The sequence below is a fragment of the Brachyhypopomus gauderio genome, unplaced genomic scaffold, assembly GCF_052324685.1.
Source record: "Brachyhypopomus gauderio isolate BG-103 unplaced genomic scaffold, BGAUD_0.2 sc119, whole genome shotgun sequence".
Classification (NCBI taxonomy): Eukaryota; Metazoa; Chordata; class Actinopteri; order Gymnotiformes; family Hypopomidae; genus Brachyhypopomus; species Brachyhypopomus gauderio.
Genome location: NW_027506940.1, coordinates 95,832 through 113,865, shown reverse-complemented (window position 1 = coordinate 113,865; position 18,034 = coordinate 95,832). Strand labels below are relative to the sequence as shown.

Genomic DNA, 18,034 nt, shown 5'->3' with positions numbered 1-18,034 from the left:
GATTTGTAGACGTTTGTGTTATAAAGGGATTGAATGATGTCAACATTTGGTGTTTGGATGTGAATGTTGTGTCTTAAAGCAGAGTAGACCTACTGCTTAGCCATTGTTGACATGATGACTTCCATGCTCTGATTGTATGAGGAAACGCCCACGAGAGATGTGCCCATTCAGACAAGCAAGGTTTCTGTAGTGTAGTGGTCATCACATTCGCCTCACACGCGAAAGGTCCCTGGTTCGATACCAGGCAGAAACATGCTTCTTGATAGAATGACAAACACCACTGCTGTTTAGTGTTTTGTTGCCAGTGTAAAGGCTATCGGGGAGCTCTTCCCTTTGCATCCTCAAAGTGAGCTCTCAGTCTCATGTGATCGATACAGTAATGTTCTAAATCGCCATGTACCTTGATAGCAGTACTAATGCAGCCGGTTCAATCAAAATGAAACTCAGTGGAAACGTACCTAGTGCTTTGTCATGTTGTCTCCCAACGTAGAAAACTCATGCTACTCGGTTGATTTGTAGACGTTTGTGTTATAAAGGGATCGAATGATGTCAACATTTGGTGTTTGGATGTGAATGTTTTGTCTTAAAGCAGAGTAGACCTACTGCTTAGCCATTGTTGACATGATGACTTCCATGCTCTGATTGTATGAGGAAACGCCCACGAGAGATGTGGCCATTCAGACAAGCAAGGTATCTGTAGTGTAGTGGTCATCACGTTCGCCTTACACTCGAAAGGTCCCTGGTTCGATACCAGGCAGAAACATGCTTCTTGATAGAATGACAAACACCACTGCTGTTTAGTGATTTGTTGCCAGTGTAAAGGCTATCGGGGAGCGCTTGCCTTTAGATCCTCAAAGTGAGCTGTCAGTCTCATGTGATCGATACAGGAATGTTCTAAATCGCCATGTACCTTGATAGCAGTACTAATGCAGCCAGTTCAATCAAAATGAAACTCAGTGGAAATGTACCTAGTGCTTTGTCATGTTGTCTCCCAACATAACAAACTCATGCTACTCGGTTGATTTGTAGACGTTTGTGTTATAAAGGGATTGAATGATGTCAACATTTGGTGTTTGGATGTGAATGTTGTGTCTTAAAGCAGAGTAGACCTACTGCTTAGCCATTGTTGACATGATGACTTCCATGCTCTGATTGTATGAGGAAACGCCCACGAGAGATGTGGCCATTCAGACAAGCAAGGTTTCTGTAGTGTAGTGGTCATCACGTTCGCCTAACACGCGAAAGGTACCTGGTTCGATACCAGGCAGAAACATGCTTCTTGATAGAATTACAAACACACCACTGCTGTTTAGTGGTTTGTTGCCAGTGTAAAGGCTATCGGGGAGCTCTTCCCTTTAGATCCTCAAAGTGAGCTCTCAGTCTCATGTGATCGATACAGTAATGTTCTAAATCGCCATGTACCTTGATAGCAGTACTAATGCAGCCGGTTCAATCAAAATGAAACTCAGTGGAAACGTACGTAGTGCTTTGTCATGTTGTCTCCCAACGTAGAAAACTCATGCTACTCGGTTGATTTGTAGACGTTTGTGTTATAAAGGGATCGAATGATGTCAACATTTGGTGTTTGGATGTGAATGTTTTGTCTTAAAGCAGAGTAGACCTACTGCTTAGCCATTGTTGACATGATGACTTCCATGCTCTGATTGTATGAGGAAACGCCCACGAGAGATGTGGCCATTCAGACAAGCAAGGTATCTGTAGTGTAGTGGTCATCACGTTCGCCTTACACGCGAAAGGTCCCTGGTTCGATACCAGGCAGAAACATGCTTCTTGATAGAATGACAAACACCACTGCTGTTTAGTGATTTGTTGCCAGTGTAAAGGCTATCGGGGAGCGCTTGCCTTTAGATCCTCAAGGTGAGCTGTCAGTCTCATGTGATCGATACAGGAATGTTCTAAATCGCCATGTACCTTGATAGCAGTACTAATGCAGCCGGTTCAATCAAAATTAAACTCAGTGGAAACGTACCTAGTGCTTTGTCATGTTGTCTCCCAACATAGAAAATTCATGCTACTCGGTTGATTTGTAGACGTTTGTGTTATAAAGGTATCGAATGATGTCAACATTTGGTGTTTGGATGTGAATGTTTTGTCTTAAATCAGAGTAGACCTACTGCTTAGCCATTGTTGACATGATGACTTCCATGCTCTGATAGAATGAGGAAACGCCCACGAGAGATGTGCCCATTGAGACAAGCAAGGTTTCTGTAGTGTAGTGGTCATCACGTTCGCCTCACACGCGAAAGGTCCCTGGTTCGATACCAGGCAGAAACATGCTTCTTGATAGAATGACAAACACCACTGCTGTTTAGTGAATTGTTGCCAGTGTAAAGGCTATCGGGGAGCGCTTGCCTTTAGATCCTCAAAGTGAGCTGTCAGTCTCATGTGATCGATACAGGAATGTTCTAAATCGCCATGTACCTTGATAGCAGTACTAATGCAGCCGGTTCAATCAAAATGAAACTCAGTGGAAACTTACCTAGTGCTTTGTCATGTTGTCTCCCAACATAGAAAATTCATGCTACTCGGTTGATTTGTAGACGTTTGTGTTATAAAGGTATCGAATGATGTCAACATTTGGTGTTTGGATGTGAATGTTTTGTCTTAAAGCAGAGTAGACCTACTGCTTAGCCATTGTTGACATGATGACTTCCATGCTCTGATAGAATGAGGAAACGCCCACGAGAGATGTGCCCATTGAGACAAGCAAGGTTTCTGTAGTGTAGTGGTCATCACGTTCGCCTCACACGCGAAAGGTCCCTGGTTCGATACCAGGCAGAAACATGCTTCTTGATAGAATGACAAACACCACTGCTGTTTCGTGATTTGTTGCCAGTGTAAAGGCTATCGGGGAGCGCTTGCCTTTAGATCCTCAAAGTGAGCTGTCAGTCTCATGTGATTGATACAGGAATGTTCTAAATCGCCATGTACCTTGATAGCAGTACTAATGTAGCCAGTTCAATCAAAATGAAACTCAGTGGAAACGTACCTAGTGCTTTGTCATGTTGTCTCCCAACATAGAAAACTCATGCTACTCGGTTGATTTGTAGACGTTTGTGTTATAAAGGTATCGAATGATGTCAACATTTGGTGTTTGGATGTGAATGTTTTGTCTTAAAGCAGAGTAGACCTACTGCTTAGCCATTGTTGACATGATGACTTCCATGCTCTGATTGTATGAGGAAACGCCCACGAGAGATGTGCCCATTCAGACAAGCAAGGTTTCTGTAGTGTAGTGGTCATCACGTTCGCCTCACACGCGAAAGGTCCCTGGTTCGATACCAGGCAGAAACATGCTTCTTGATAGAATGACAAACACACCACTGCTGTTTAGTGGTTTGTTGCCAGTGTAAAGGCTATCAGGGAGCTCTTCCCTTTAGATCCTCAAAGTGAGCTGTCAGTCTCATGTGATTGATACAGGAATGTTCTAAATCGCCATGTACCTTGATAGCAGTACTAATGCAGCCAGTTCAATCAAAATGAAACTCAGTGGAAATGTACGTAGTGCTTTGTCATGTTGTCTCCCAACGTAGAAAACTCATGCTACTCGGTTGATTTGTAGACGTTTGTGTTATAAAGGGATCGAATGATGTCAACATTTGGTGTTTGGATGTGAATGTTTTGTCTTAAAGCAGAGTAGACCTACTGCTTAGCCATTGTTGACATGATGACTTCCATGCTCTGATTGTATGAGGAAACGCCCACGAGAGATGTGGCCATTCAGACAAGCAAGGTTTCTGTAGTGTAGTGGTCATCACGTTCGCCTTACACGCGAAAGGTCCCTGGTTCGATACCAGGCAGAAACATGCTTCTTGATAGAATGACAAACACCACTGCTGTTTAGTGATTTGTTGCCAGTGTAAAGGCTATCGGGGAGCGCTTGCCTTTAGATCCTCAAAGTGAGCTGTCAGTCTCATGTGATCGATACAGGAATGTTCTATATCGCCATGTACCTTGATAGCAGTACTAATGCAGCCGGTTCAATCAAAATGAAACTCAGTGGAAACGTACCTAGTGCTTTGTCATGTTGTCTCCCAACATAGAAAATTCATGCTACTCGGTTGATTTGTAGACGTTTGTGTTATAAAGGGATTGAATGATGTCAACATTTGGTGTTTGGATGTGAATGTTGTGTCTTAAAGCAGAGTAGACCTACTGCTTAGCCATTGTTGACATGATGACTTCCATGCTCTGATTGTATGAGGAAACGCCCACGAGAGATGTGCCCATTCAGACAAGCAAGGTTTCTGTAGTGTAGTGGTCATCACATTCGCCTCACACGCGAAAGGACCCTGGTTCGATACCAGGCAGAAACATGCTTCTTGATAGAATTACAAACACACCACTGCTGTTTAGTGTTTTGTTGCCAGTGTAAAGGCTATCGGTCGGCTCTTCCCTTTACATCCTCAAAGTGAGCTCTCAGTCTCATGTGATAGATACAGGAATGTTCTAAATCGCCATGTACCTTGATAGCAGTACTAATGCAGCCAGTTCAATCAAAATGAAACTCAGTGGAAACGTACCTAGTGCTTTGTCATGTTGTCTCCCAACATAACAAACTCATGCTACTCGGTTGATTTGTAGACGTTTGTGTTATAAAGGGATTGAATGATGTCAACATTTGGTGTTTGGATGTGAATGTTGTGTCTTAAAGCAGAGTAGACCTACTGCTTAGCCATTGTTGACATGATGACTTCCATGCTCTGATTGTATGAGGAAACGCCCACGAGAGATGTGCCCATTCAGACAAGCAAGGTTTCTGTAGTGTAGTGGTCATCACATTCGCCTCACACGCGAAAGGTCCCTGGTTCGATACCAGGCAGAAACATGCTTCTTGATAGAATGACAAACACCACTGCTGTTTAGTGATTTGTTGCCAGTGTAAAGGCTATCGGGGAGCGCTTGCCTTTAGATCCTCAAAGTGAGCTGTCAGTCTCATGTGATCGATACAGGAATGTTCTAAATCGCCATGTACCTTGATAGCAGTACTAATGCAGCCGGTTCAATCAAAATGAAACTCAGTGGAAACGTACCTAGTGCTTTGTCATGTTGTCTCCCAACATAGAAAATTCATGCTACTCGGTTGATTTGTAGACGTTTGTGTTATAAAGGGATTGAATGATGTCAACATTTGGTGTTTGGATGTGAATGTTGTGTCTTAAAGCAGAGTAGACCTACTGCTTAGCCATTGTTGACATGATGACTTCCATGCTCTGATTGTATGAGGAAACGCCCACGAGAGATGTGCCCATTCAGACAAGCAAGGTTTCTGTAGTGTAGTGGTCATCACATTCCCCTCACACGCGAAAGGACCCTGGTTCGATACCAGGCAGAAACATGCTTCTTGATAGAATTACAAACACACCACTGCTGTTTAGTGTTTTGTTGCCAGTGTAAAGGCTATCGGGGAGCTCTTCCCTTTACATCCTCAAAGTGAGCTCTCAGTCTCATGTGATCGATACAGTAATGTTCTAAATCGCCATGTACCTTGATAGCAGTACTAATGCAGCCGGTTCAATCAAAATGAAACTCAGTGGAAACGTACCTAGTGCTTTGTCATGTTGTCTCCCAACGTAGAAAACTCATGCTACTCGGTTGATTTGTAGACGTTTGTGTTATAAAGGGATCGAATGATGTCAACATTTGGTGTTTGGATGTGAATGTTTTGTCTTAAAGCAGAGTAGACCTACTGCTTAGCCATTGTTGACATGATGACTTCCATGCTCTGATTGTATGAGGAAACGCCCACGAGAGATGTGGCCATTCAGACAAGCAAGGTATCTGTAGTGTAGTGGTCATCACGTTCGCCTTACACTCGAAAGGTCCCTGGTTCGATACCAGGCAGAAACATGCTTCTTGATAGAATGACAAACACCACTGCTGTTTAGTGATTTGTTGCCAGTGTAAAGGCTATCGGGGAGCGCTTGCCTTTAGATCCTCAAAGTGAGCTGTCAGTCTCATGTGATCGATACAGGAATGTTCTAAATCGCCATGTACCTTGATAGCAGTACTAATGCAGCCAGTTCAATCAAAATGAAACTCAGTGGAAATGTACCTAGTGCTTTGTCATGTTGTCTCCCAACATAACAAACTCATGCTACTCGGTTGATTTGTAGACGTTTGTGTTATAAAGGGATTGAATGATGTCAACATTTGGTGTTTGGATGTGAATGTTGTGTCTTAAAGCAGAGTAGACCTACTGCTTAGCCATTGTTGACATGATGACTTCCATGCTCTGATTGTATGAGGAAACGCCCACGAGAGATGTGGCCATTCAGACAAGCAAGGTTTCTGTAGTGTAGTGGTCATCACGTTCGCCTAACACGCGAAAGGTACCTGGTTCGATACCAGGCAGAAACATGCTTCTTGATAGAATTACAAACACACCACTGCTGTTTAGTGGTTTGTTGCCAGTGTAAAGGCTATCGGGGAGCTCTTCCCTTTAGATCCTCAAAGTGAGCTCTCAGTCTCATGTGATCGATACAGTAATGTTCTAAATCGCCATGTACCTTGATAGCAGTACTAATGCAGCCGGTTCAATCAAAATGAAACTCAGTGGAAACGTACGTAGTGCTTTGTCATGTTGTCTCCCAACGTAGAAAACTCATGCTACTCGGTTGATTTGTAGACGTTTGTGTTATAAAGGGATCGAATGATGTCAACATTTGGTGTTTGGATGTGAATGTTTTGTCTTAAAGCAGAGTAGACCTACTGCTTAGCCATTGTTGACATGATGACTTCCATGCTCTGATTGTATGAGGAAACGCCCACGAGAGATGTGGCCATTCAGACAAGCAAGGTATCTGTAGTGTAGTGGTCATCACGTTCGCCTTACACGCGAAAGGTCCCTGGTTCGATACCAGGCAGAAACATGCTTCTTGATAGAATGACAAACACCACTGCTGTTTAGTGATTTGTTGCCAGTGTAAAGGCTATCGGGGAGCGCTTGCCTTTAGATCCTCAAGGTGAGCTGTCAGTCTCATGTGATCGATACAGGAATGTTCTAAATCGCCATGTACCTTGATAGCAGTACTAATGCAGCCGGTTCAATCAAAATTAAACTCAGTGGAAACGTACCTAGTGCTTTGTCATGTTGTCTCCCAACATAGAAAATTCATGCTACTCGGTTGATTTGTAGACGTTTGTGTTATAAAGGTATCGAATGATGTCAACATTTGGTGTTTGGATGTGAATGTTTTGTCTTAAATCAGAGTAGACCTACTGCTTAGCCATTGTTGACATGATGACTTCCATGCTCTGATAGAATGAGGAAACGCCCACGAGAGATGTGCCCATTGAGACAAGCAAGGTTTCTGTAGTGTAGTGGTCATCACGTTCGCCTCACACGCGAAAGGTCCCTGGTTCGATACCAGGCAGAAACATGCTTCTTGATAGAATGACAAACACCACTGCTGTTTAGTGAATTGTTGCCAGTGTAAAGGCTATCGGGGAGCGCTTGCCTTTAGATCCTCAAAGTGAGCTGTCAGTCTCATGTGATCGATACAGGAATGTTCTAAATCGCCATGTACCTTGATAGCAGTACTAATGCAGCCGGTTCAATCAAAATGAAACTCAGTGGAAACTTACCTAGTGCTTTGTCATGTTGTCTCCCAACATAGAAAATTCATGCTACTCGGTTGATTTGTAGACGTTTGTGTTATAAAGGTATCGAATGATGTCAACATTTGGTGTTTGGATGTGAATGTTTTGTCTTAAAGCAGAGTAGACCTACTGCTTAGCCATTGTTGACATGATGACTTCCATGCTCTGATAGAATGAGGAAACGCCCACGAGAGATGTGCCCATTGAGACAAGCAAGGTTTCTGTAGTGTAGTGGTCATCACGTTCGCCTCACACGCGAAAGGTCCCTGGTTCGATACCAGGCAGAAACATGCTTCTTGATAGAATGACAAACACCACTGCTGTTTCGTGATTTGTTGCCAGTGTAAAGGCTATCGGGGAGCGCTTGCCTTTAGATCCTCAAAGTGAGCTGTCAGTCTCATGTGATTGATACAGGAATGTTCTAAATCGCCATGTACCTTGATAGCAGTACTAATGTAGCCAGTTCAATCAAAATGAAACTCAGTGGAAACGTACCTAGTGCTTTGTCATGTTGTCTCCCAACATAGAAAACTCATGCTACTCGGTTGATTTGTAGACGTTTGTGTTATAAAGGTATCGAATGATGTCAACATTTGGTGTTTGGATGTGAATGTTTTGTCTTAAAGCAGAGTAGACCTACTGCTTAGCCATTGTTGACATGATGACTTCCATGCTCTGATTGTATGAGGAAACGCCCACGAGAGATGTGCCCATTCAGACAAGCAAGGTTTCTGTAGTGTAGTGGTCATCACGTTCGCCTCACACGCGAAAGGTCCCTGGTTCGATACCAGGCAGAAACATGCTTCTTGATAGAATGACAAACACACCACTGCTGTTTAGTGGTTTGTTGCCAGTGTAAAGGCTATCAGGGAGCTCTTCCCTTTAGATCCTCAAAGTGAGCTGTCAGTCTCATGTGATTGATACAGGAATGTTCTAAATCGCCATGTACCTTGATAGCAGTACTAATGCAGCCAGTTCAATCAAAATGAAACTCAGTGGAAATGTACGTAGTGCTTTGTCATGTTGTCTCCCAACGTAGAAAACTCATGCTACTCGGTTGATTTGTAGACGTTTGTGTTATAAAGGGATCGAATGATGTCAACATTTGGTGTTTGGATGTGAATGTTTTGTCTTAAAGCAGAGTAGACCTACTGCTTAGCCATTGTTGACATGATGACTTCCATGCTCTGATTGTATGAGGAAACGCCCACGAGAGATGTGGCCATTCAGACAAGCAAGGTTTCTGTAGTGTAGTGGTCATCACGTTCGCCTTACACGCGAAAGGTCCCTGGTTCGATACCAGGCAGAAACATGCTTCTTGATAGAATGACAAACACCACTGCTGTTTAGTGATTTGTTGCCAGTGTAAAGGCTATCGGGGAGCGCTTGCCTTTAGATCCTCAAAGTGAGCTGTCAGTCTCATGTGATCGATACAGGAATGTTCTATATCGCCATGTACCTTGATAGCAGTACTAATGCAGCCGGTTCAATCAAAATGAAACTCAGTGGAAACGTACCTAGTGCTTTGTCATGTTGTCTCCCAACATAGAAAATTCATGCTACTCGGTTGATTTGTAGACGTTTGTGTTATAAAGGGATTGAATGATGTCAACATTTGGTGTTTGGATGTGAATGTTGTGTCTTAAAGCAGAGTAGACCTACTGCTTAGCCATTGTTGACATGATGACTTCCATGCTCTGATTGTATGAGGAAACGCCCACGAGAGATGTGCCCATTCAGACAAGCAAGGTTTCTGTAGTGTAGTGGTCATCACATTCGCCTCACACGCAAAAGGACCCTGGTTCGATACCAGGCAGAAACATGCTTCTTGATAGAATTACAAACACACCACTGCTGTTTAGTGTTTTGTTGCCAGTGTAAAGGCTATCGGTCGGCTCTTCCCTTTACATCCTCAAAGTGAGCTCTCAGTCTCATGTGATAGATACAGGAATGTTCTAAATCGCCATGTACCTTGATAGCAGTACTAATGCAGCCAGTTCAATCAAAATGAAACTCAGTGGAAACGTACCTAGTGCTTTGTCATGTTGTCTCCCAACATAACAAACTCATGCTACTCGGTTGATTTGTAGACGTTTGTGTTATAAAGGGATTGAATGATGTCAACATTTGGTGTTTGGATGTGAATGTTGTGTCTTAAGGCAGAGTAGACCTACTGCTTAGCCATTGTTGACATGATGACTTCCATGCTCTGATTGTATGAGGAAACGCCCACGAGAGATGTGCCCATTCAGACAAGCAAGGTTTCTGTAGTGTAGTGGTCATCACATTCGCCTCACACGCGAAAGGTCCCTGGTTCGATACCAGGCAGAAACATGCTTCTTGATAGAATGACAAACACCACTGCTGTTTAGTGATTTGTTGCCAGTGTAAAGGCTATCGGGGAGCGCTTGCCTTTAGATCCTCAAAGTGAGCTGTCAGTCTCATGTGATCGATACAGGAATGTTCTAAATCGCCATGTACCTTGATAGCAGTACTAATGCAGCCGGTTCAATCAAAATGAAACTCAGTGGAAACGTACCTAGTGCTTTGTCATGTTGTCTCCCAACATAGAAAATTCATGCTACTCGGTTGATTTGTAGACGTTTGTGTTATAAAGGGATTGAATGATGTCAACATTTGGTGTTTGGATGTGAATGTTGTGTCTTAAAGCAGAGTAGACCTACTGCTTAGCCATTGTTGACATGATGACTTCCATGCTCTGATTGTATGAGGAAACGCCCACGAGAGATGTGCCCATTCAGACAAGCAAGGTTTCTGTAGTGTAGTGGTCATCACATTCGCCTCGCACGCGAAAGGGCCCTGGTTCGATACCAGGCAGAAACATGCTTCTTGATAGAATTACAAACACACCACTGCTGTTTAGTGTTTTGTTGCCAGTGTAAAGGCTATCGGGGAGCTCTTCCCTTTACATCCTCAAAGTGAGCTGTCAGTCTCATGTGATCGATACAGTAATGTTCTAAATCGCCATGTACCTTGATAGCAGTACTAATGCAGCCGGTTCAATCAAAATGAAACTCAGTGGAAACGTACGTAGTGCTTTGTCATGTTGTCTCCCAACGTAGAAAACTCATGCTACTCGGTTGATTTGTAGACGTTTGTGTTATAAAGGGATCGAATGATGTCAACATTTGGTGTTTGGATGTGAATGTTTTGTCTTAAAGCAGAGTAGACCTACTGCTTAGCCATTGTTGACATGATGACTTCCATGCTCTGATTGTATGAGGAAACGCCCACGAGAGATGTGGCCATTCAGACAAGCAAGGTATCTGTAGTGTAGTGGTCATCACGTTCGCCTTACACGCGAAAGGTCCCTGGTTCGATACCAGGCAGAAACATGCTTCTTGATAGAATGACAAACACCACTGCTGTTTAGTGATTTGTTGCCAGTGTAAAGGCTATTGGGGAGCGCTTGCCTTTAGATCCTCAAGGTGAGCTGTCAGTCTCATGTGATCGATACAGGAATGTTCTAAATCGCCATGTACCTTGATAGCAGTACTAATGCAGCCGGTTCAATCAAAATTAAACTCAGTGGAAACGTACCTAGTGCTTTGTCATGTTGTCTCCCAACATAGAAAATTCATGCTACTCGGTTGATTTGTAGACGTTTGTGTTATAAAGGTATCGAATGATGTCAACATTTGGTGTTTGGATGTGAATGTTTTGTCTTAAATCAGAGTAGACCTACTGCTTAGCCATTGTTGACATGATGACTTCCATGCTCTGATAGAATGAGGAAACGCCCACGAGAGATGTGCCCATTGAGACAAGCAAGGTTTCTGTAGTGTAGTGGTCATCACGTTCACCTCACACGCGAAAGGTCCCTGGTTCGATACCAGGCAGAAACATGCTTCTTGATAGAATGACAAACACCACTGCTGTTTAGTGAATTGTTGCCAGTGTAAAGGCTATCGGGGAGCGCTTGCCTTTAGATCCTCAAAGTGAGCTGTCAGTCTCATGTGATCGATACAGGAATGTTCTAAATCGCCATGTACCTTGATAGCAGTACTAATGCAGCCGGTTCAATCAAAATGAAACTCAGTGGAAACTTACCTAGTGCTTTGTCATGTTGTCTCCCAACATAGAAAATTCATGCTACTCGGTTGATTTGTAGACGTTTGTGTTATAAAGGTATCGAATGATGTCAACATTTGGTGTTTGGATGTGAATGTTTTGTCTTAAAGCAGAGTAGACCTACTGCTTAGCCATTGTTGACATGATGACTTCCATGCTCTGATAGAATGAGGAAACGCCCACGAGAGATGTGCCCATTGAGACAAGCAAGGTTTCTGTAGTGTAGTGGTCATCACGTTCGCCTCACACGCGAAAGGTCCCTGGTTCGATACCAGGCAGAAACATGCTTCTTGATAGAATGACAAACACCACTGCTGTTTCGTGATTTGTTGCCAGTGTAAAGGCTATCGGGGAGCGCTTGCCTTTAGATCCTCAAAGTGAGCTGTCAGTCTCATGTGATTGATACAGGAATGTTCTAAATCGCCATGTACCTTGATAGCAGTACTAATGTAGCCAGTTCAATCAAAATGAAACTCAGTGGAAACGTACCTAGTGCTTTGTCATGTTGTCTCCCAACATAGAAAACTCATGCTACTCGGTTGATTTGTAGACGTTTGTGTTATAAAGGTATCGAATGATGTCAACATTTGGTGTTTGGATGTGAATGTTTTGTCTTAAAGCAGAGTAGACCTACTGCTTAGCCATTGTTGACATGATGACTTCCATGCTCTGATTGTATGAGGAAACGCCCACGAGAGATGTGCCCATTCAGACAAGCAAGGTTTCTGTAGTGTAGTGGTCATCACGTTCGCCTCACACGCGAAAGGTCCCTGGTTCGATACCAGGCAGAAACATGCTTCTTGATAGAATTACAAACACACCACTGCTGTTTAGTGGTTTGTTGCCAGTGTAAAGGCTATCGGGGAGCTCTTCCCTTTAGATCCTCAAAGTGAGCTCTCAGTCTCATGTGATCGATACAGTAATGTTCTAAATCGCCATGTACCTTCATAGCAGTACTAATGCAGCCGGTTCAATCAAAATGAAACTCAGTGGAAACGTACCTAGTGCTTTGTCATGTTGTCTCCCAACGTAGAAAACTCATGCTACTCGGTTGATTTGTAGACGTTTGTGTTATAAAGGGATCGAATGATGTCAACATTTGGTGTTTGGATGTGAATGTTTTGTCTTAAAGCAGAGTAGACCTACTGCTTAGCCATTGTTGACATGATGACTTCCATGCTCTGATTGTATGAGGAAACGCCCACGAGAGATGTGGCCATTCAGACAAGCAAGGTATCTGTAGTGTAGTGGTCATCACGTTCGCCTTACACGCGAAAGGTCCCTGGTTCGATACCAGGCAGAAACATGCTTCTTGATAGAATGACAAACACCACTGCTGTTTAGTGATTTGTTGCCAGTGTAAAGGCTATCGGGGAGCGCTTGCCTTTAGATCCTCAAAGTGAGCTGTCAGTCTCATGTGATCGATACAGGAATGTTCTAAATCGCCATGTACCTTGATAGCAGTACTAATGCAGCCAGTTCAATCAAAATGAAACTCAGTGGAAACGTACCTAGTGCTTTGTCATGTTGTCTCCCAACATAACAAACTCATGCTACTCGGTTGATTTGTAGACGTTTGTGTTATAAAGGGATTGAATGATGTCAACATTTGGTGTTTGGATGTGAATGTTGTGTCTTAAAGCAGAGTAGACCTACTGCTTAGCCATTGTTGACATGATGACTTCCATGCTCTGATTGTATGAGGAAACGCCCACGAGAGATGTGGCCATTCAGACAAGCAAGGTTTCTGTAGTGTAGTGGTCATCACGTTCGCCTAACACGCGAAAGGTACCTGGTTCGATACCAGGCAGAAACATGCTTCTTGATAGAATTACAAACACACCACTGCTGTTTAGTGATTTGTTGCCAGTGTAAAGGCTATCGGGGAGCGCTTGCCTTTAGATCCTCAAGGTGAGCTGTCAGTCTCATGTGATCGATACAGGAATGTTCTAAATCGCCATGTACCTTGATAGCAGTACTAATGCAGCCGGTTCAATCAAAATGAAACTCAGTGGAAACGTACCTAGTGCTTTGTCATGTTGTCTCCCAACATAGAAAATTCATGCTACTCGGTTGATTTGTAGACGTTTGTGTTATAAAGGTATCGAATGATGTCAACATTTGGTGTTTGGATGTGAATGTTTTGTCTTAAATCAGAGTAGACCTACTGCTTAGCCATTGTTGACATGATGACTTCCATGCTCTGATAGAATGAGGAAACGCCCACGAGAGATGTGCCCATTGAGACAAGCAAGGTTTCTGTAGTGTAGTGGTCATCACGTTCGCCTCACACGCGAAAGGTCCCTGGTTCGATACCAGGCAGAAACATGCTTCTTGATAGAATGACAAACACCACTGCTGTTTCGTGATTTGTTGCCAGTGTAAAGGCTATCGGGGAGCGCTTGCCTTTAGATCCTCAAAGTGAGCTGTCAGTCTCATGTGATCGATACAGGAATGTTCTAAATCGCCATGTACCTTGATAGCAGTACTAATGTAGCCAGTTCAATCAAAATGAAACTCAGTGGAAACGTACCTAGTGCTTTGTCATGTTGTCTCCCAACATAGAAAACTCATGCTACTCGGTTGATTTGTAGACGTTTGTGTTATAAAGGTATCGAATGATGTCAACATTTGGTGTTTGGATGTGAATGTTTTGTCTTAAAGCAGAGTAGACCTACTGCTTAGCCATTGTTGACATGATGACTTCCATGCTCTGATTGTATGAGGAAACGCCCACGAGAGATGTGCCCATTCAGACAAGCAAGGTTTCTGTAGTGTAGTGGTCATCACGTTCGCCTCACACGCGAAAGGTCCCTGGTTCGATACCAGGCAGAAACATGCTTCTTGATAGAATGACAAACACACCACTGCTGTTTAGTGGTTTGTTGCCAGTGTAAAGGCTATCAGGGAGCTCTTCCCTTTAGATCCTCAAAGTGAGCTGTCAGTCTCATGTGATTGATACAGGAATGTTCTAAATCGCCATGTACCTTGATAGCAGTACTAATGCAGCCAGTTCAATCAAAATGAAACTCAGTGGAAATGTACCTAGTGCTTTGTCATGTTGTCTCCCAACATAACAAACTCATGCTACTCGGTTGATTTGTAGACGTTTGTGTTATAAAGGGATTGAATGATGTCAACATTTGGTGTTTGGATGTGAATGTTGTGTCTTAAAGCAGAGTAGACCTACTGCTTAGCCATTGTTGACATGATGACTTCCATGCTCTGATTGTATGAGGAAACGCCCACGAGAGATGTGCCCATTCAGACAAGCAAGGTTTCTGTAGTGTAGTGGTCATCACGTTCGCCTAACACGCGAAAGGTACCTGGTTCGATACCAGGCAGAAACATGCTTCTTGATAGAATTACAAACACACCACTGCTGTTTAGTGGTTTGTTGCCAGTGTAAAGGCTATCGGGGAGCTCTTCCCTTTAGATCCTCAAAGTGAGCTCTCAGTCTCATGTGATCGATACAGTAATGTTCTAAATCGCCATGTACCTTCATAGCAGTACTAATGCAGCCGGTTCAATCAAAATGAAACTCAGTGGAAACGTACCTAGTGCTTTGTCATGTTGTCTCCCAACGTAGAAAACTCATGCTACTCGGTTGATTTGTAGACGTTTGTGTTATAAAGGGATCGAATGATGTCAACATTTGGTGTTTGGATGTGAATGTTTTGTCTTAAAGCAGAGTAGACCTACTGCTTAGCCATTGTTGACATGATGACTTCCATGCTCTGATTGTATGAGGAAACGCCCACGAGAGATGTGGCCATTCAGACAAGCAAGGTATCTGTAGTGTAGTGGTCATCACGTTCGCCTTACACGCGAAAGGTCCCTGGTTCGATACCAGGCAGAAACATGCTTCTTGATAGAATGACAAACACCACTGCTGTTTAGTGATTTGTTGCCAGTGTAAAGGCTATCGGGGAGCGCTTGCCTTTAGATCCTCAAAGTGAGCTGTCAGTCTCATGTGATCGATACAGGAATGTTCTAAATCGCCATGTACCTTGATAGCAGTACTAATGCAGCCAGTTCAATCAAAATGAAACTCAGTGGAAACGTACCTAGTGCTTTGTCATGTTGTCTCCCAACATAACAAACTCATGCTACTCGGTTGATTTGTAGACGTTTGTGTTATAAAGGGATTGAATGATGTCAACATTTGGTGTTTGGATGTGAATGTTGTGTCTTAAAGCAGAGTAGACCTACTGCTTAGCCATTGTTGACATGATGACTTCCATGCTCTGATTGTATGAGGAAACGCCCACGAGAGATGTGGCCATTCAGACAAGCAAGGTTTCTGTAGTGTAGTGGTCATCACGTTCGCCTAACACGCGAAAGGTACCTGGTTCGATACCAGGCAGAAACATGCTTCTTGATAGAATTACAAACACACCACTGCTGTTTAGTGATTTGTTGCCAGTGTAAAGGCTATCGGGGAGCGCTTGCCTTTAGATCCTCAAAGTGAGCTGTCAGTCTCATGTGATCGATACAGGAATGTTCTAAATCGCCATGTACCTTGATAGCAGTACTAATGCAGCCAGTTCAATCAAAATGAAACTCAGTGGAAACGTACCTAGTGCTTTGTCATGTTGTCTCCCAACATAACAAACTCATGCTACTCGGTTGATTTGTAGACGTTTGTGTTATAAAGGGATTGAATGATGTCAACATTTGGTGTTTGGATGTGAATGTTGTGTCTTAAAGCAGAGTAGACCTACTGCTTAGCCATTGTTGACATGATGACTTCCATGCTCTGATTGTATGAGGAAACGCCCACGAGAGATGTGGCCATTCAGACAAGCAAGGTTTCTGTAGTGTAGTGGTCATCACGTTCGCCTAACACGCGAAAGGTACCTGGTTCGATACCAGGCAGAAACATGCTTCTTGATAGAATTACAAACACACCACTGCTGTTTAGTGATTTGTTGCCAGTGTAAAGGCTATCGGGGAGCGCTTGCCTTTAGATCCTCAAGGTGAGCTGTCAGTCTCATGTGATCGATACAGGAATGTTCTAAATCGCCATGTACCTTGATAGCAGTACTAATGCAGCCAGTTCAATCAAAATGAAACTCAGTGGAAACGTACCTAGTGCTTTGTCATGTTGTCTCCCAACATAACAAACTCATGCTACTCGGTTGATTTGTAGACGTTTGTGTTATAAAGGGATTGAATGATGTCAACATTTGGTGTTTGGATGTGAATGTTGTGTCTTAAAGCAGAGTAGACCTACTGCTTAGCCATTGTTGACATGATGACTTCCATGCTCTGATTGTATGAGGAAACGCCCACGAGAGATGTGGCCATTCAGACAAGCAAGGTTTCTGTAGTGTAGTGGTCATCACGTTCGCCTAACACGCGAAAGGTACCTGGTTCGATACCAGGCAGAAACATGCTTCTTGATAGAATTACAAACACACCACTGCTGTTTAGTGATTTGTTGCCAGTGTAAAGGCTATCGGGGAGCGCTTGCCTTTAGATCCTCAAGGTGAGCTGTCAGTCTCATGTGATCGATACAGGAATGTTCTAAATCGCCATGTACCTTGATAGCAGTACTAATGCAGCCGGTTCAATCAAAATGAAACTCAGTGGAAACGTACCTAGTGCTTTGTCATGTTGTCTCCCAACATAGAAAATTCATGCTACTCGGTTGATTTGTAGACGTTTGTGTTATAAAGGTATCGAATGATGTCAACATTTGGTGTTTGGATGTGAATGTTTTGTCTTAAATCAGAGTAGACCTACTGCTTAGCCATTGTTGACATGATGACTTCCATGCTCTGATAGAATGAGGAAACGCCCACGAGAGATGTGCCCATTGAGACAAGCAAGGTTTCTGTAGTGTAGTGGTCATCACGTTCGCCTCACACGCGAAAGGTCCCTGGTTCGATACCAGGCAGAAACATGCTTCTTGATAGAATGACAAACACCACTGCTGTTTCGTGATTTGTTGCCAGTGTAAAGGCTATCGGGGAGCGCTTGCCTTTAGATCCTCAAAGTGAGCTGTCAGTCTCATGTGATCGATACAGGAATGTTCTAAATCGCCATGTACCTTGATAGCAGTACTAATGTAGCCAGTTCAATCAAAATGAAACTCAGTGGAAACGTACCTAGTGCTTTGTCATGTTGTCTCCCAACATAGAAAACTCATGCTACTCGGTTGATTTGTAGACGTTTGTGTTATAAAGGTATCGAATGATGTCAACATTTGGTGTTTGGATGTGAATGTTTTGTCTTAAAGCAGAGTAGACCTACTGCTTAGCCATTGTTGACATGATGACTTCCATGCTCTGATTGTATGAGGAAACGCCCACGA

At 43.3% G+C, this 18,034-nt stretch overlaps 32 non-coding genes across 32 annotated transcripts; all 32 read left to right on the top strand.

Moving 5' to 3' along the window:
* Positions 1–180: 180 nt before the first annotated feature.
* trnav-cac (transfer RNA valine (anticodon CAC)) lies at positions 181–253 on the top strand. The gene has a single exon. It is a non-coding gene; the product is annotated as a tRNA-Val (tRNA).
* Positions 254–690: 437 nt separating this feature from the next.
* On the top strand, positions 691–763 carry trnav-uac (transfer RNA valine (anticodon UAC)). Its single transcript has one exon. It is a non-coding gene; the product is annotated as a tRNA-Val (tRNA).
* Positions 764–1,200: 437 nt separating this feature from the next.
* On the top strand, positions 1,201–1,273 carry trnav-aac (transfer RNA valine (anticodon AAC)). The gene has a single exon. It is a non-coding gene; the product is annotated as a tRNA-Val (tRNA).
* Positions 1,274–1,712: 439 nt separating this feature from the next.
* trnav-uac (transfer RNA valine (anticodon UAC)) lies at positions 1,713–1,785 on the top strand. The gene has a single exon. It is a non-coding gene; the product is annotated as a tRNA-Val (tRNA).
* Positions 1,786–2,222: 437 nt separating this feature from the next.
* trnav-cac (transfer RNA valine (anticodon CAC)) lies at positions 2,223–2,295 on the top strand. Its single transcript has one exon. It is a non-coding gene; the product is annotated as a tRNA-Val (tRNA).
* Positions 2,296–2,732: 437 nt separating this feature from the next.
* Positions 2,733–2,805, top strand: trnav-cac (transfer RNA valine (anticodon CAC)). The gene has a single exon. It is a non-coding gene; the product is annotated as a tRNA-Val (tRNA).
* A 437-nt stretch (positions 2,806–3,242) lies between these two features.
* trnav-cac (transfer RNA valine (anticodon CAC)) lies at positions 3,243–3,315 on the top strand. The gene has a single exon. It is a non-coding gene; the product is annotated as a tRNA-Val (tRNA).
* Positions 3,316–3,754: 439 nt separating this feature from the next.
* Positions 3,755–3,827, top strand: trnav-uac (transfer RNA valine (anticodon UAC)). Its single transcript has one exon. It is a non-coding gene; the product is annotated as a tRNA-Val (tRNA).
* A 437-nt stretch (positions 3,828–4,264) lies between these two features.
* trnav-cac (transfer RNA valine (anticodon CAC)) lies at positions 4,265–4,337 on the top strand. Its single transcript has one exon. It is a non-coding gene; the product is annotated as a tRNA-Val (tRNA).
* A 439-nt stretch (positions 4,338–4,776) lies between these two features.
* Positions 4,777–4,849, top strand: trnav-cac (transfer RNA valine (anticodon CAC)). Its single transcript has one exon. It is a non-coding gene; the product is annotated as a tRNA-Val (tRNA).
* A 949-nt stretch (positions 4,850–5,798) lies between these two features.
* trnav-uac (transfer RNA valine (anticodon UAC)) lies at positions 5,799–5,871 on the top strand. The gene has a single exon. It is a non-coding gene; the product is annotated as a tRNA-Val (tRNA).
* Positions 5,872–6,308: 437 nt separating this feature from the next.
* On the top strand, positions 6,309–6,381 carry trnav-aac (transfer RNA valine (anticodon AAC)). Its single transcript has one exon. It is a non-coding gene; the product is annotated as a tRNA-Val (tRNA).
* A 439-nt stretch (positions 6,382–6,820) lies between these two features.
* On the top strand, positions 6,821–6,893 carry trnav-uac (transfer RNA valine (anticodon UAC)). Its single transcript has one exon. It is a non-coding gene; the product is annotated as a tRNA-Val (tRNA).
* A 437-nt stretch (positions 6,894–7,330) lies between these two features.
* Positions 7,331–7,403, top strand: trnav-cac (transfer RNA valine (anticodon CAC)). The gene has a single exon. It is a non-coding gene; the product is annotated as a tRNA-Val (tRNA).
* A 437-nt stretch (positions 7,404–7,840) lies between these two features.
* On the top strand, positions 7,841–7,913 carry trnav-cac (transfer RNA valine (anticodon CAC)). Its single transcript has one exon. It is a non-coding gene; the product is annotated as a tRNA-Val (tRNA).
* A 437-nt stretch (positions 7,914–8,350) lies between these two features.
* Positions 8,351–8,423, top strand: trnav-cac (transfer RNA valine (anticodon CAC)). Its single transcript has one exon. It is a non-coding gene; the product is annotated as a tRNA-Val (tRNA).
* Positions 8,424–8,862: 439 nt separating this feature from the next.
* trnav-uac (transfer RNA valine (anticodon UAC)) lies at positions 8,863–8,935 on the top strand. The gene has a single exon. It is a non-coding gene; the product is annotated as a tRNA-Val (tRNA).
* A 949-nt stretch (positions 8,936–9,884) lies between these two features.
* Positions 9,885–9,957, top strand: trnav-cac (transfer RNA valine (anticodon CAC)). Its single transcript has one exon. It is a non-coding gene; the product is annotated as a tRNA-Val (tRNA).
* A 437-nt stretch (positions 9,958–10,394) lies between these two features.
* Positions 10,395–10,467, top strand: trnaa-cgc (transfer RNA alanine (anticodon CGC)). The gene has a single exon. It is a non-coding gene; the product is annotated as a tRNA-Ala (tRNA).
* Positions 10,468–10,906: 439 nt separating this feature from the next.
* On the top strand, positions 10,907–10,979 carry trnav-uac (transfer RNA valine (anticodon UAC)). Its single transcript has one exon. It is a non-coding gene; the product is annotated as a tRNA-Val (tRNA).
* Positions 10,980–11,926: 947 nt separating this feature from the next.
* trnav-cac (transfer RNA valine (anticodon CAC)) lies at positions 11,927–11,999 on the top strand. The gene has a single exon. It is a non-coding gene; the product is annotated as a tRNA-Val (tRNA).
* Positions 12,000–12,436: 437 nt separating this feature from the next.
* trnav-cac (transfer RNA valine (anticodon CAC)) lies at positions 12,437–12,509 on the top strand. The gene has a single exon. It is a non-coding gene; the product is annotated as a tRNA-Val (tRNA).
* A 439-nt stretch (positions 12,510–12,948) lies between these two features.
* Positions 12,949–13,021, top strand: trnav-uac (transfer RNA valine (anticodon UAC)). Its single transcript has one exon. It is a non-coding gene; the product is annotated as a tRNA-Val (tRNA).
* A 437-nt stretch (positions 13,022–13,458) lies between these two features.
* trnav-aac (transfer RNA valine (anticodon AAC)) lies at positions 13,459–13,531 on the top strand. The gene has a single exon. It is a non-coding gene; the product is annotated as a tRNA-Val (tRNA).
* Positions 13,532–13,970: 439 nt separating this feature from the next.
* On the top strand, positions 13,971–14,043 carry trnav-cac (transfer RNA valine (anticodon CAC)). The gene has a single exon. It is a non-coding gene; the product is annotated as a tRNA-Val (tRNA).
* A 437-nt stretch (positions 14,044–14,480) lies between these two features.
* On the top strand, positions 14,481–14,553 carry trnav-cac (transfer RNA valine (anticodon CAC)). The gene has a single exon. It is a non-coding gene; the product is annotated as a tRNA-Val (tRNA).
* A 439-nt stretch (positions 14,554–14,992) lies between these two features.
* On the top strand, positions 14,993–15,065 carry trnav-aac (transfer RNA valine (anticodon AAC)). Its single transcript has one exon. It is a non-coding gene; the product is annotated as a tRNA-Val (tRNA).
* Positions 15,066–15,504: 439 nt separating this feature from the next.
* On the top strand, positions 15,505–15,577 carry trnav-uac (transfer RNA valine (anticodon UAC)). The gene has a single exon. It is a non-coding gene; the product is annotated as a tRNA-Val (tRNA).
* Positions 15,578–16,014: 437 nt separating this feature from the next.
* trnav-aac (transfer RNA valine (anticodon AAC)) lies at positions 16,015–16,087 on the top strand. Its single transcript has one exon. It is a non-coding gene; the product is annotated as a tRNA-Val (tRNA).
* Positions 16,088–16,526: 439 nt separating this feature from the next.
* Positions 16,527–16,599, top strand: trnav-aac (transfer RNA valine (anticodon AAC)). The gene has a single exon. It is a non-coding gene; the product is annotated as a tRNA-Val (tRNA).
* A 439-nt stretch (positions 16,600–17,038) lies between these two features.
* trnav-aac (transfer RNA valine (anticodon AAC)) lies at positions 17,039–17,111 on the top strand. The gene has a single exon. It is a non-coding gene; the product is annotated as a tRNA-Val (tRNA).
* A 439-nt stretch (positions 17,112–17,550) lies between these two features.
* On the top strand, positions 17,551–17,623 carry trnav-cac (transfer RNA valine (anticodon CAC)). The gene has a single exon. It is a non-coding gene; the product is annotated as a tRNA-Val (tRNA).
* The last annotated feature ends 411 nt before the right edge of the window (positions 17,624–18,034 follow it).